Source organism: Crocodylus porosus, unplaced genomic scaffold (genome assembly GCF_001723895.1).
Source record: "Crocodylus porosus isolate Cpor-Errol unplaced genomic scaffold, CroPor_comp1, whole genome shotgun sequence".
In the NCBI taxonomy this organism is placed as follows: Eukaryota; Metazoa; Chordata; order Crocodylia; family Crocodylidae; genus Crocodylus; species Crocodylus porosus.
This window is the reverse complement of record NW_017728906.1, coordinates 136387753-136399605: the sequence shown is the minus strand read 5'-3', so window position 1 is coordinate 136399605 and position 11853 is coordinate 136387753.

The window sequence follows — 11853 nt, the reverse complement described above, 5'->3', positions numbered from 1 at the left end:
ATGGAGAACAGAGATTCCAAGGCAAGGACTGCACTGAATTCTGGGATGAGAAAAGCAGGAAAGCGCTGAATAATGGGGAATCTGTGCTCCAAATGCTAATCAACACACATTTACGCACACCCAGCTCAGCATTTATCAGACCAATTCAAATCTAGATTTACAGAGGACTTTTTCATTTCCCCCCACCACACACACACCTCATCTAACCAGAACTAAGCAGAAGTAAAGTTTAATAGGCATCTCAGGCCATACATTCTCCAGTCCCACTATGGCAGGCCTATTTAACTTGATGGACTAAACCTCAGTTGCTGGGTTAGGGAATGCTGAGGCAAGAAAGCAAGTCAGAAGGGGTATGGGCAACTTTTGAACTATGATTAATGGTTCATCACAGCATCCAGCCCATTGGAACTTTGACCACAAATGCTGTCATATTTTTCCCAGGATGACTGGTGGAAGTCCTCCCCACAAAAGTTTATGAACACTCATACTAAACTGAAGCTTATTCACAACAGGTAAAAATACAAAACCCTGACACTGCAAGCTACCTGAGAAGAAACAATGAGGTATTCCATCCAGTATATCTGCTATCCATAAGAATTTCAAACTGGCTCCTAAGTCTCTGGTTACTTCTTAACCTTATGTTTTTCCTGGTTATTGATCAGTTCTTGAGATGTTCCAAACCACATAACCCCTTGTCAATAGAAAATACAATGATTTACACAATTAAAAGAATGCTTTAGAGAAGGTGAACTGCGGGTATAAAAATCTGTAAAAAAGCAGCAACCTGTGTGCTTCAAGAGAAGAAATCTCTCTGATACCATCCACTGTTGTTCCTGAGAAGCTGAAAGAAACAGATTGTCTCCCTTCAAGGATTGTGCTAAGAACTTTACCTGTCAGCACTGGAACCTGAGTGCCTTGGACTGGTGAGATCCCAGCTCTCAATCTCTCTCTCTTTTCTCTTTTCTCTCTAGACGTAGATTTCTGAACCTGAACTGTATTAGTTAAGCTTGAGCTAAGCTTCCCCAAATACTTAATAAAACCAGGGTAGTATTGTAATTATTTGTGTTTGTTTTCCTTTGCATGCTATGTACTACTAGTATCATTATATATTTCATATACTTAACAATAAATAACTTTTATAGTCAAACTGGTAGTAACTGGGTATATTTTTTTTCTTCTCTACTTCTCCTTCCCCACTTGCTCTGCAGCAACACTTCTGTTAGCTATACTAAAGATCCCTGTGAAGCCCAGAAATACTGTGAGGTCTTCTCATGAAGAGGCTACTACTACTAGGACAGTTAGGGCAAAAGATTGGGTTGTGCTGAGTTTGAAACACATAAGGGAATCAGCTTGTACAGACGAATTGTCCCAATTTGGCTCAGATGTTCCCTTATGAACGGAATACTGACCCATAAGGGCGTCAGCTGGACACCCAGCTGGATTCAGAGGTATTCTGTTCACCTGTGTGCTTGTGTCTGACTGGCTGCATTTTATTGTTATCTTAATGAACTGATTTCTGGCACATGAGGATGTCAGCCTGTCCATGCTGATCAACCCAGCTGGGTCAGGTGTGTCATATTAATCTGTGTGTTTGCGTGTATGACTGATTTGGTGACTGGAGGAACACAGCGCCATTGAAACTGAGTCCTGCAAGATACTCCATTGCAGGTGAGGACTTGCAGAAGGGAGATATATAGGTCTGTATAGAAACACAAACAACACAAGCAGCACATTGATAGAATTACAAAGACGCTAGAAACATATCCCTAATAAATGAGCACACCTCAAAGTGATGGGCAAATCTGGTAACAGGGGCTCCGTCTGAGTGGAGGCCAGAACCATATGTTCTGTTTGGGTGGAGGCCTCAGAGATACTGGCATGAGGGGATCAGTCATGAAGGGAATCTTTCAGGTGTAGTGTATCCCCACCATGGTGTAGGTAGTAGCCCAGGCTACTGCTGAGCTGACCCTTCTCTTTAGGCTCGCTGCCTAGAGCCTCATTCCCCTCCTGCTCACCCTCCTGTGTAAACTCCCATGCTAAATCCCATGCCAGGCCTAGAGTGCACCTGTTTGTGCACTCTGTTCGTGAGACTCCAGTTCCATGTCTCCCTGTGGGGCTGGGCCAAGTAGGAGCTGGGGAGGGGTGTGACCCCCTTTGACTCCTCTCAGATGCCCTGTAGCTGACTAGCTCCCATCCACAGTGGGCCTTACCTACCTCCCAACTGTGCTGTGGGTCAGGGCTGGGGTCTGCTGTGGTCCTGCTCGGTGTTCTGGGGGTCCGAGGGCTCACAGGAGCACAGCAAGCTTCCACCCATGTATTGCTCTCTGGAGCCGGGTCCAAACTGTGGCTTCTGCCATTGGCAGACCCTTTTTAAACTCTGCGCAGGCACAGAAGGGTCCACTGCAGGCATCACACCACTCTTAGGGGCTGGGGGTCCCTGCCCCACTGGAGAAGGGGACAGGTGACTGCTCGCCTGTCTCATGCACTGGGCAGCACCAGGTGGCACCACTCAACAGGTGAACATGTCTTGGGTTGGGATGAGGCTCTAATTCATGGTGCTTTATGTAAAGTGCTATGAGTTAGAGTGGAGTCCTGAACATCTTTAGGCACCCTATATAAGTTAGCATTTTCAAAAGTATCTAAAAGCTTGATTTGAATTTTGATACTTCATTAGGCACTCGAGCCTAAAAGGTATATCCTCAAAACTCCTCCTCAACAGCTTCATAGACCTTTTAGTGCCCAAGACTTGCCAGCATTAGTTCTGTATTTTGTTAATACATCTTCCAGAATATCTGTCTATAAAGGACCAAAATATACAGCACATGTACTCATGCAGGCTTGCCTTTAATTAAAGGGACAATACATCCTATGAGCCCCAGATTTGGCCATTCAGACAACCACATACTTAGAACCAGTGGACTATAGTAAACACATTGTGCAGTAACAGAGTTTCTCATACAGGACCTCATTGATAGTCTATGGAAGTCAATCAGATATTTCTAATGGCTTCAGTGGTTTTAGAATCAGGCCAACCATCTGCTGGTTTGTGTATGCACATAATTATTCATCCTCATTTTTTTAAATTTTAAAATAAAATGCAAATAATTACAAAAATTATCAATTCATACAGATAAGATTTTTGCTACATATATATATATATATATTATATTTGGTTTATTTTGTTGGTTTTCAGCTTACTCAAATACCCTTTTTTCATCCATTTCTAAGAATTTAATTTTAATATCCCTTTGATTTGTTTGTGTAACAGCCTTTAAAGCATGAGCAATGAGGACACTAGTTCATTTAGTGTTATTTCATGTATAACCTTATGAATTACACTCATTAGATATGACTGATTACTGTATGTTTTACAGCATTTCAGGAAAAGCTAAGCAAATGAGACAATTAAAGACTAGAGATATGTTGCAAAACTGATGAAAAATATGTTGTGTATGCTGCATTAATTGGATTAATATTGAGTGAGACCCAATGAATTGAATGATTTTTTTTCAGTAACCTATGAGACTGTTTTGGCAGGATATTGATATGGATATTAAACTTACTGAGAGATCCTACAATTGACATAATAGTCATTATTTCTAATTGTGAAAATTTCCCCCTTTTTTTTTGCAGGCTACTGAAAAATGACTGTGTATTAACATATAAGTGCCAGCCTTTTCATTATCTTCCTACTTTCAGTGCTCCCCTGCTAAAACTGAGTGCCTGAACTGGATTTGATATAATGTTCACATCACATAAAACAAAAGCTAAGACTAGACACATTATAACACTTATATTTTTAAAGACAACCTATGCTTATGTATTTGTAAAGTGTCCTCTATAACATATGCTAGCTATAACAAGTTGCATGAGTATAAACTAACATTTCCTTTTTTAAAAGAACAAAGGCTGTATTTTTTTTTTTTTTGGCTCTTTGGACCTTCCATTTTTCCTTTATATAATGGGGGCAATTTTTGAGATATTTACTTGGTTTCAACTGAGATGTAAAATTTCCATCAATTTTCACAGTTGATTGTGATGTTCTCCCCACCTGTTGCAAGCTGATGGTCTTTAATATAAATAATGAATGTTTTATTTTAAAAACTGTAATTATTCTGGAGATCCAGTCTTATTGTCCAGAATGGTTGTCTACCTTCTTGATGAAATGTTAGTGCTACAGTTCTGGAAACAAAACAAAACATTAAACAAAGAAGTCTGTAAAAGATCCTAAGAAAAAAACTCAAGTTTAATCTCTTTACTCCAATACAAGAAAATCAAATGGAAGAATCAACAGCAAATTGTATTTGATGAGATACTCGTATATAGGAAAAAACTGTTAACTCCCTTTCAGGAATACTTTGATTGAGTCAGCTAATCATCCAAGTGTGAATTCTGAAACAAAATCTAATTTCAGTATTTACAGGTTGTGTATTTTTGACTGTTGTGCGACACATCCAGATCATGTGAGGAGGAGGACTGCATTCTTTGTTTTATTTCTCTTTTTGTCAAGCAAACAGGTTTCTATTATAAGACTACTGCAACATGCAGTTCAACTAGAAGCAGGACAGAAGGAGAATATTCTAACTGTACCCCAGATACTGTGGATACTGGATGTATCTATGTATGCATTTAATCCAGTCTAGATTTACTATGCAGTAAACTACTGTGAAGTAAGGGTTTTCAGGTAGGTTTGACACATGCGGGGATTAGGGGGGAGATCTACTCCCAGTTCCCTTCACCCGTCCAATGAGCCCCTGTCACTACCGGAGGGGGAGCTCCAGGATCCCCCTGGGTCTAGATTAGGGACTGGCAGAAAGCACTTGAGTGTGTCTCCTGGCCCTGGCCCTGGGGGGATGGCTAAAGCTGGGGTGGGAACAATGTTCCCCTGCCTTGGCAGTGGGGATCTTCTGGCCCAGGCTGCCTAATCAGGAGCATGGCACTTGGGAAGAGCTGCAGGGAGGGAAAGATCTCAGCTCCCTGCCCCAATCCACCAGTGGGGCAGCTATCAGCTAGCTACCCCACTGGCAGATTGGGGCAGGGGGCTGGGACCTATCCCAATCATGGACCTGGAGCTGGGAACAGGCTGGGAACAAGCTCCTCAGCCCTATGATTGCAATTGCAATCATGGAGCTGGGGCTGGGAGGTCCATGCTTGGGGATAGTTCCCTGCCCAACCTGGAGCTGACTATTCTCAGCCAGCCCCCAGCTGCACAGAGAAGCATTTGCAGCTGGGGACTGTCCTGTTTCAGGCAGTCCCCAACCAGCTCTGGGCTGCACTTGAAAACTTCATTCTGGGGCTGACGGAGAACTGTCTCAGTCAAGGACAGGTCCCAGCCTCATGCCCCAATTGAGTGATTGAGACATGGGGCTTGGAAAGAGCTGCAGAGGTGCAGACTGGTGACTGGGAACAAGCTTCCAGCCCCACTCTGCAATTGCAATCAAGGAGCAGGGGCTATAAAATCCCTGCTTCTGGGGCAGGGGGACATTGTCCTCACCTGTGTACACAGGAGCTTACTCCCCCAGCAGGTTGGGGATGGGGGAACAGGCTGGGAAATTTTCCCCCAGCAGCTCTGCATTCATGAAGATGAGTTCATAACAAGATCAGCCTGTCCCCGCCCCCTCCCCTCCTCCCAGCTCTATGGTCATGAAGCTAGGTATGGAACAGCAGGGAACTCCCAGCACCAGCTCAGCATCTGCCAGGCTGCTTCTGGGAGATGCTTATCTTCCAGCCACAGCTCTGTGGTCACAGAACTCTGGCTGAGAGACCCTTATTTCCCAATCCAAGCCCCACAGTCATGGAACTCAGGCTGGGAGATGCTTATCTCCCAGTCCATGCTCTGTGGTCATGGGACTCGGGCTGAGAGCCCCTCAGTGCTCAGACTGGGAGGGAAGGGTCTCCCAGGCTAAGTTCTGTGAATGTGGAGCTTAGGCACTGGCCTCAGTTACTGTTGCTTCAGTTCCATAAATGCAATTAATAATACATTGGCATTCCAGATAACAAGAAAAAAATGAATTTATGTGATCCTGTTATTTTGGGCATTCAGCTCATAGTGGGAGACCTACAGCCCATTCTTTGTTTCTATACATATTTACGTATTTCATACAGGCTGGAACAGCATCAACAGGAATGACTGAGAAAACCTGGACCTTGCTTAGAGAGGAAGTTTTTTATACAGTTAGATGTCTTTTGAAAATGTCTCCAGATAGGGTTCCATCAAGGAGAAAGATGGAGGAACATACTGTGTTTTCTTGCCTATTACACATCCTCAAATAAAACATGTATCTTGCAGAATGCAGAAAAAAATGTTCCAGAGCCATGGCTGAATACAGGCTACACAGACCAGGGGTTACAGACACTCTTTAGCACTACTCACACTCTCCTTTCTACATTTTGAACATTGTCACAACTACTGCCAAAAATGGAACACCCAAATTCCCTGGAATCCTCATTTTTTTAATGTTAAAGTTCACTTGGAAGCCAACAGTCTTGCTCCTGTTTATTCTCAGTATTGACAGAAATGAGAAGCTCAGGACTTTCATAAATACATAGATTCTTAGGGGCTGGAAGGGACCTTGCAAATCACCATAAGTTGTATGTGACTTATGTCTCATATACTACCAATCAGGATCCAGAAGCTAAACATTGCTCCGCCTAAGTCCTATGGTGGATTTAACTACTAGGCATTCTCAGAGCACACTTTTACAGATTTAGGATCTGCACAACAACAGTCAAGGCCACATTCTTGTTAAATCTGAATAGAAGAGAAAGGCACGGTACTTGTGCAGTAATACCCCTCTCTCTAACAGGGAATCTAATGTCCCTCTCTCTAAGAGGGAATCTAAACTATGCTGAAGGGCAGAAGGGGAAGTGAAGACAAGGAGAGATAGAGGGAATAGATGACTGCCAGAGAGAAGACTGTAGCTCCTTTAAGATATTTCAGAGAACAAGAGAGTAGGTGGCTGCTAATTAAGAGAAGAATCACTCATGATGGGAGGTGATTAGGGGATAGAAGGCAGTCAGCTGAGTTTTAAAAAGGGAAGCTGGAAGCAACAAGATGCGGAGAGTATGAACTGACAGGCTCAGGAAGGAAGACTAGGACCCTGATGTGGAACAAGGCAGCTCCATGTATTCCAGGTTCCTGAGAGGGCTGGTCTGCTGATAAGGACAGCCCATCGCATGGAAGAAGAGATTGGTGACATGACAGAGAATGTGATCACAGCAGGTAGACCCAGAGGCAGTGTTGACTGGTGAAAGCTTTGTGAGCAGCAGAGAGGAGATGCTGCAAAAGAGAGATGGTGTGGCAGAGTAAGAAAGGACAAAGTATAGGAGGAAGCCACCTGTGTTTCTGTTGATTGCCTGTGCACATGCACACCCTGAGAATGCTGGTGCCCCCCCCACCGCCCAACAGCCAGCATTCCCAGGCAGGGGGGACAGGCAAAAGCTCTGGTGTCCCCCCTGAGAACTCTGGCTGGGGAGTGGAGGCACCAGGAGAAGTGATCCCTGTGGTCCCCCTGCAGCCAATCGCACTGACCCAAAAAGTGTCAATGGGATCGGCCATGCGGGGAACACCCCCCCCCCAGGTGTTGACTGGTCTCTGGGGGCACAAGTGCCCCCCTTGACTCAGGAGGCACCAGTCACTCATGTGTGATCCTGTTTTAGCTTGTGTTGCTCAAAGACTCACATACCTAGTTATTTTACATGTGACTGGCCCTTGTTTTGAGAAGTATTACAAGAGGTGACCCAGGATGAAGCATGGCAGAGGCAAGAGGAAACAATCCAAGGGGGTTATTTGGAGAAAACCCAGAACCTGCCATGGCAGAGACACCCTTGGAAAAGATGTATGTGGGAACAACCAAAGAAGAGGGAGACTTCTAAGAGCAAACCACAGAAGAGGGTTTTTTTAAAGCATGCTTTTGGGGAACAATTGGTTAGGCCAATTAAATGGTCCTTTACCCAGAGCTGATTAAGAAAATACTCTGATTTGTGGTAAAAATGACTTGTTCTGTCATGTTGAAAAGGGGAAAGTAGACAGGGAAGATATAGAACAACTAGTTCCTCAGTGGCACCACCGAGCTTTAATGGAGATATCCTCCCATTAGCATCTCATGGGCTATCTGGGGAAAGATAAAACTGAAGTTAGGATGCAGAGAAGGTTCTATTGGCTGGGATTGTGGAAGGTTGGGCAGGTTATAAGGACTCATCATAACTATTCAGACAGACACATTGATGATATAATTGTGTATACCTCAAATTACAGTAAACATCAGGAAGCCCTTTGGTTGGTCTTCCAAACATTAGGAAAGGCAGGGCTCAAGGCCAATCCAAGAAAAAGTGTAATTGGTAAAGCAGACATATGGTACTTGGGGTTCCAGACTGACAACAGGAAGATGTGATCCCTGGTAGACAAAGTCAAAGCTCTTGAGACTTACCTTCTACCATAAACAAAGAAACAGATGACAGCATTCCTGGAACTAACCAATTATTATCAAAAGTTTGTCCCTAATTTTGCAGAAATGGCAGTACCACTGACTGAAATTACATGAACAGGAGCACCAACCAAAGTAGTCTGGATGCCACCGGCTGAAAGAGCCTTCCAAAATGTGAAGGAAGCTCTGTTTCAGTCACCCTCTCCACACACTCTTGATTTTGATAAACCCTTTCTGATACAGACTGATGCATCAGAGATGGTGATTGGAGCAGTCCTGACCCAGAAAAAAGGAATAGAAGAGTGGTTGGTAGCCTATATCAGTCAGAAGTTGCACCTAAATGAAAAAAAAAATCCTATGCTACAGGTGAAAAGGAATGATTAGCTTTGAAATGGGTGGTACAGACAGTGAGATACTATCTGTTGAGTAGGCATTTCACAGTACTGACCACACATTTCTACAGTGGTTCCAATGGAAGAAAATAGATAACAGTCTTCTTACGCACTGGTATTTGAGCTTTCTTTATGTTTATTGCTTTGAGGTAAAACCTTGTTGCTTTGAGGTGAAACATAGACCAGGAAAAGAGAATTGAGAAAAGAGAATAAACTTTAAAACTGATTTATTTTCTAGACAATATGAAGAAAGAGAGAAGAGGGGCTGAATGTTACCCTGCTCCAAGAGAGAAGAAAAATAGCGGTGAAGGGATGTACAAAAGGGAACCCTGTAAATGAACAGAGAGAGAAGCAGAGAGGAGAGATAGAAGGAAGAGATTACTATCAGTGAGGGTAGGGTCAGACATTCAAAAAGCGTGAGCCTGAATTAATTCAATCTTTGCAAGTTAGTCTAATCTGGCTAAATTGAATCATTTTACAACTGTACAGACATTCCCTCTGGACTGAGAAATGCAGGCACATGCCTGCAGTGGCTTAGTCTAGCAGCCAAGGGGCACTAGAGCAGCCCTTCCTTTTCTTCCACAGTGCTGAGTGTGTAGGGTGGCATGGCCAGGTCCCGGCAGGACCTCTTATTAGGGAGGGATTTAAAACCCCTGTCTACCTAAACAATTACAGGCTTTTTCCCGCTTGGTGCTCAAGGGGTAGGAGCATTGCCAGCCCCCAGCCCCTGGCTAGCACTCAGAGGCAAAGGGGGGGGATGTACAGTGCATGCATGTGTTGATGATACTGAGCTTTTACTCACCCTCTCCCTGCTTCTTCATACTGTCTGCAAACCTGACAGACAAGAGAGCCAGTAGGGAGCTGATAACACAGTATGTATCAGCCCATCAAACAAACAAAACGCTCTCTTATTAATTCAAGCTCTTCCTAACCAGCTTTTTCTGAGGAAGGAACAGAAGGACATTATCAGCTGACCTGTTGCTTAGGTCCAAAAAGCCCTAAGTGGAAACTATTCTGTCTGCCTGTCCCAGTGAAATTGGAGACACACACACAGACACCTCTTTGTGTTAGCTAATATACCACATGCCAGCTAGGATTGGTGTGGCTGGGGTCCGTGCTGTGGGAGATGGGAGGGATGGAGGGGGGACCCTGATTGAACAGAAGCAGTAAGGGGAGGATTGGGTAGGGGGAAGCCAGGCAGATGTTGCTGTGCCTGTAGTCTCTGCCAGAGCTCTGATTAGGGACCAGAGGGTCAGGGCCAGCCCTGTTCTCTGGAGCAGAGAGCACAGCCCAGCCCAGCCCACAGCTGCAAAGCATCTGAGATGCTGAGGGACTCTGGTTTAACTTAAATCAGGGAGTAGTCTGGGAGAGACATTGCATAACCCGGCCTGACCCAAATCACTTAAGTCTGATACTACATTCAGCCAGGTTTATCTTAAACCAATTTCAGCCATTTTGAAACTTGTTTATGTGCACTGAACTTCGGTTACGGGTTCTGTTACCTGTTCTGTTATAGGTTTAAACCAGTTTCTGATCACTTAAACTGGTTTATGTGTAATATCTGTCCCTAGCTTGAGGGAGGACATCAGCTCCATTAAGATACTTCAAAGAAGAACAGAACAGGAGGCTGCTAATTAAGACAAGAATCACTCTTGATGGGATGCGATTAGGAGATAGAAGGTAACTGGCTGAGATTTAAAAAGGGAAGCTGGAAGCAACAAGAAAGGGATGGTATAAGCCAACAGTCTCAGGTAAGAAGCCTGGTATGGGACAAGTTGGCTTCATGTATTCCAGGTTCCCAAAGACCTGTGAGGGCTGGACTTGTGGATGAGGATGACTCATTTCATGAAGAAGAGAATGGTACGAGGGAGGAGGACACAGTCCCAGCAAGTAGACCCAGAGGCACTGCTAGCTGGTGAGACAATTGCAAGCAGCAGAGGGGAAACGCTGCAAGAGAAAGACTGCAAGAGGGAGTAAGAAGGACTGTATTGCAGTTGATTGCCTGTGTTGTTAAATTTGCATATATTGCAAATTTGCAAAATTGAAATGGCAGACTCCTGGAGGCAGAAAGCCCAAACCAAAAATCCAGTTGTAACACAGAGACTGATAGAGACTTGCGGCTGCAAACTGAAACTTTAAAAGAGGGAAGACACTGTACCTGCACGTCTCTAATTTCAAAATTCTCAATTACTACCAAGTCATGGCAGGTGGGAACTTAGAGGCAGTGGAGGGTGAGGGGTAGACAGAACCCTCTTAACCCCTTTCCAGGACCAGGAGCACACACTGGAAGTTACAAAGGGGAAGCCATTACACCCTCCTTATAAAATAGTTCAATGGTTATAGCTCTCACTCAGAATGAGAGGGACAGGTTCAATTTCCTCTTCTGCCAGAGGGTGTTCAAGAGCATATCTCCTACCTATCTAAAATGTTTCTAACAAGTAGGTTACTGTGTGAAGGCAGTCTTAAATGTTTCTCTTGATGCTCAGTACAAAAAACATATCAATTTGTAGGGCAAGGATGGCCACTCTGTTCTCTGAACATTAAGCAAAATAATAATAATAATAACAACAATAACAATATACCTCCTCCTCCTCTATCCTTCTGGTTTAGTAAATCTTGACTTTTTGCCAGTGCAATAAAACAGTTTCAATATACATAGGGAATAGTTCTGAGGAAGATGATAGCTAGTTAGCTAGCTAGAAAACTAGATACATTTTCCTGACCCTGTGATAAACATGTTGCCACCTAGTGCCCCTGATGTTTTACCTCTATTGTGCAATTAACTGATTAGTTGCCCAATAAATGTAGACATACTGCTGTCAGGGAAAATTTTCACTTGACTGCTGACAATACAGGAGTTGAACTGGCTGATATGAGCATGCACCGTGGAAACAGGCCTAGCAGGTGCCCCCTTCATGACCTGCAGGCCTGTCAGTCAGCCCTGACCCACTTTCAGCCCTGCGCAGGCTCAGTTGCTACACAGACCTTATTGCAGAGCATGCCCAGTGTACAACTGGAATGAGGTAATACCTCTA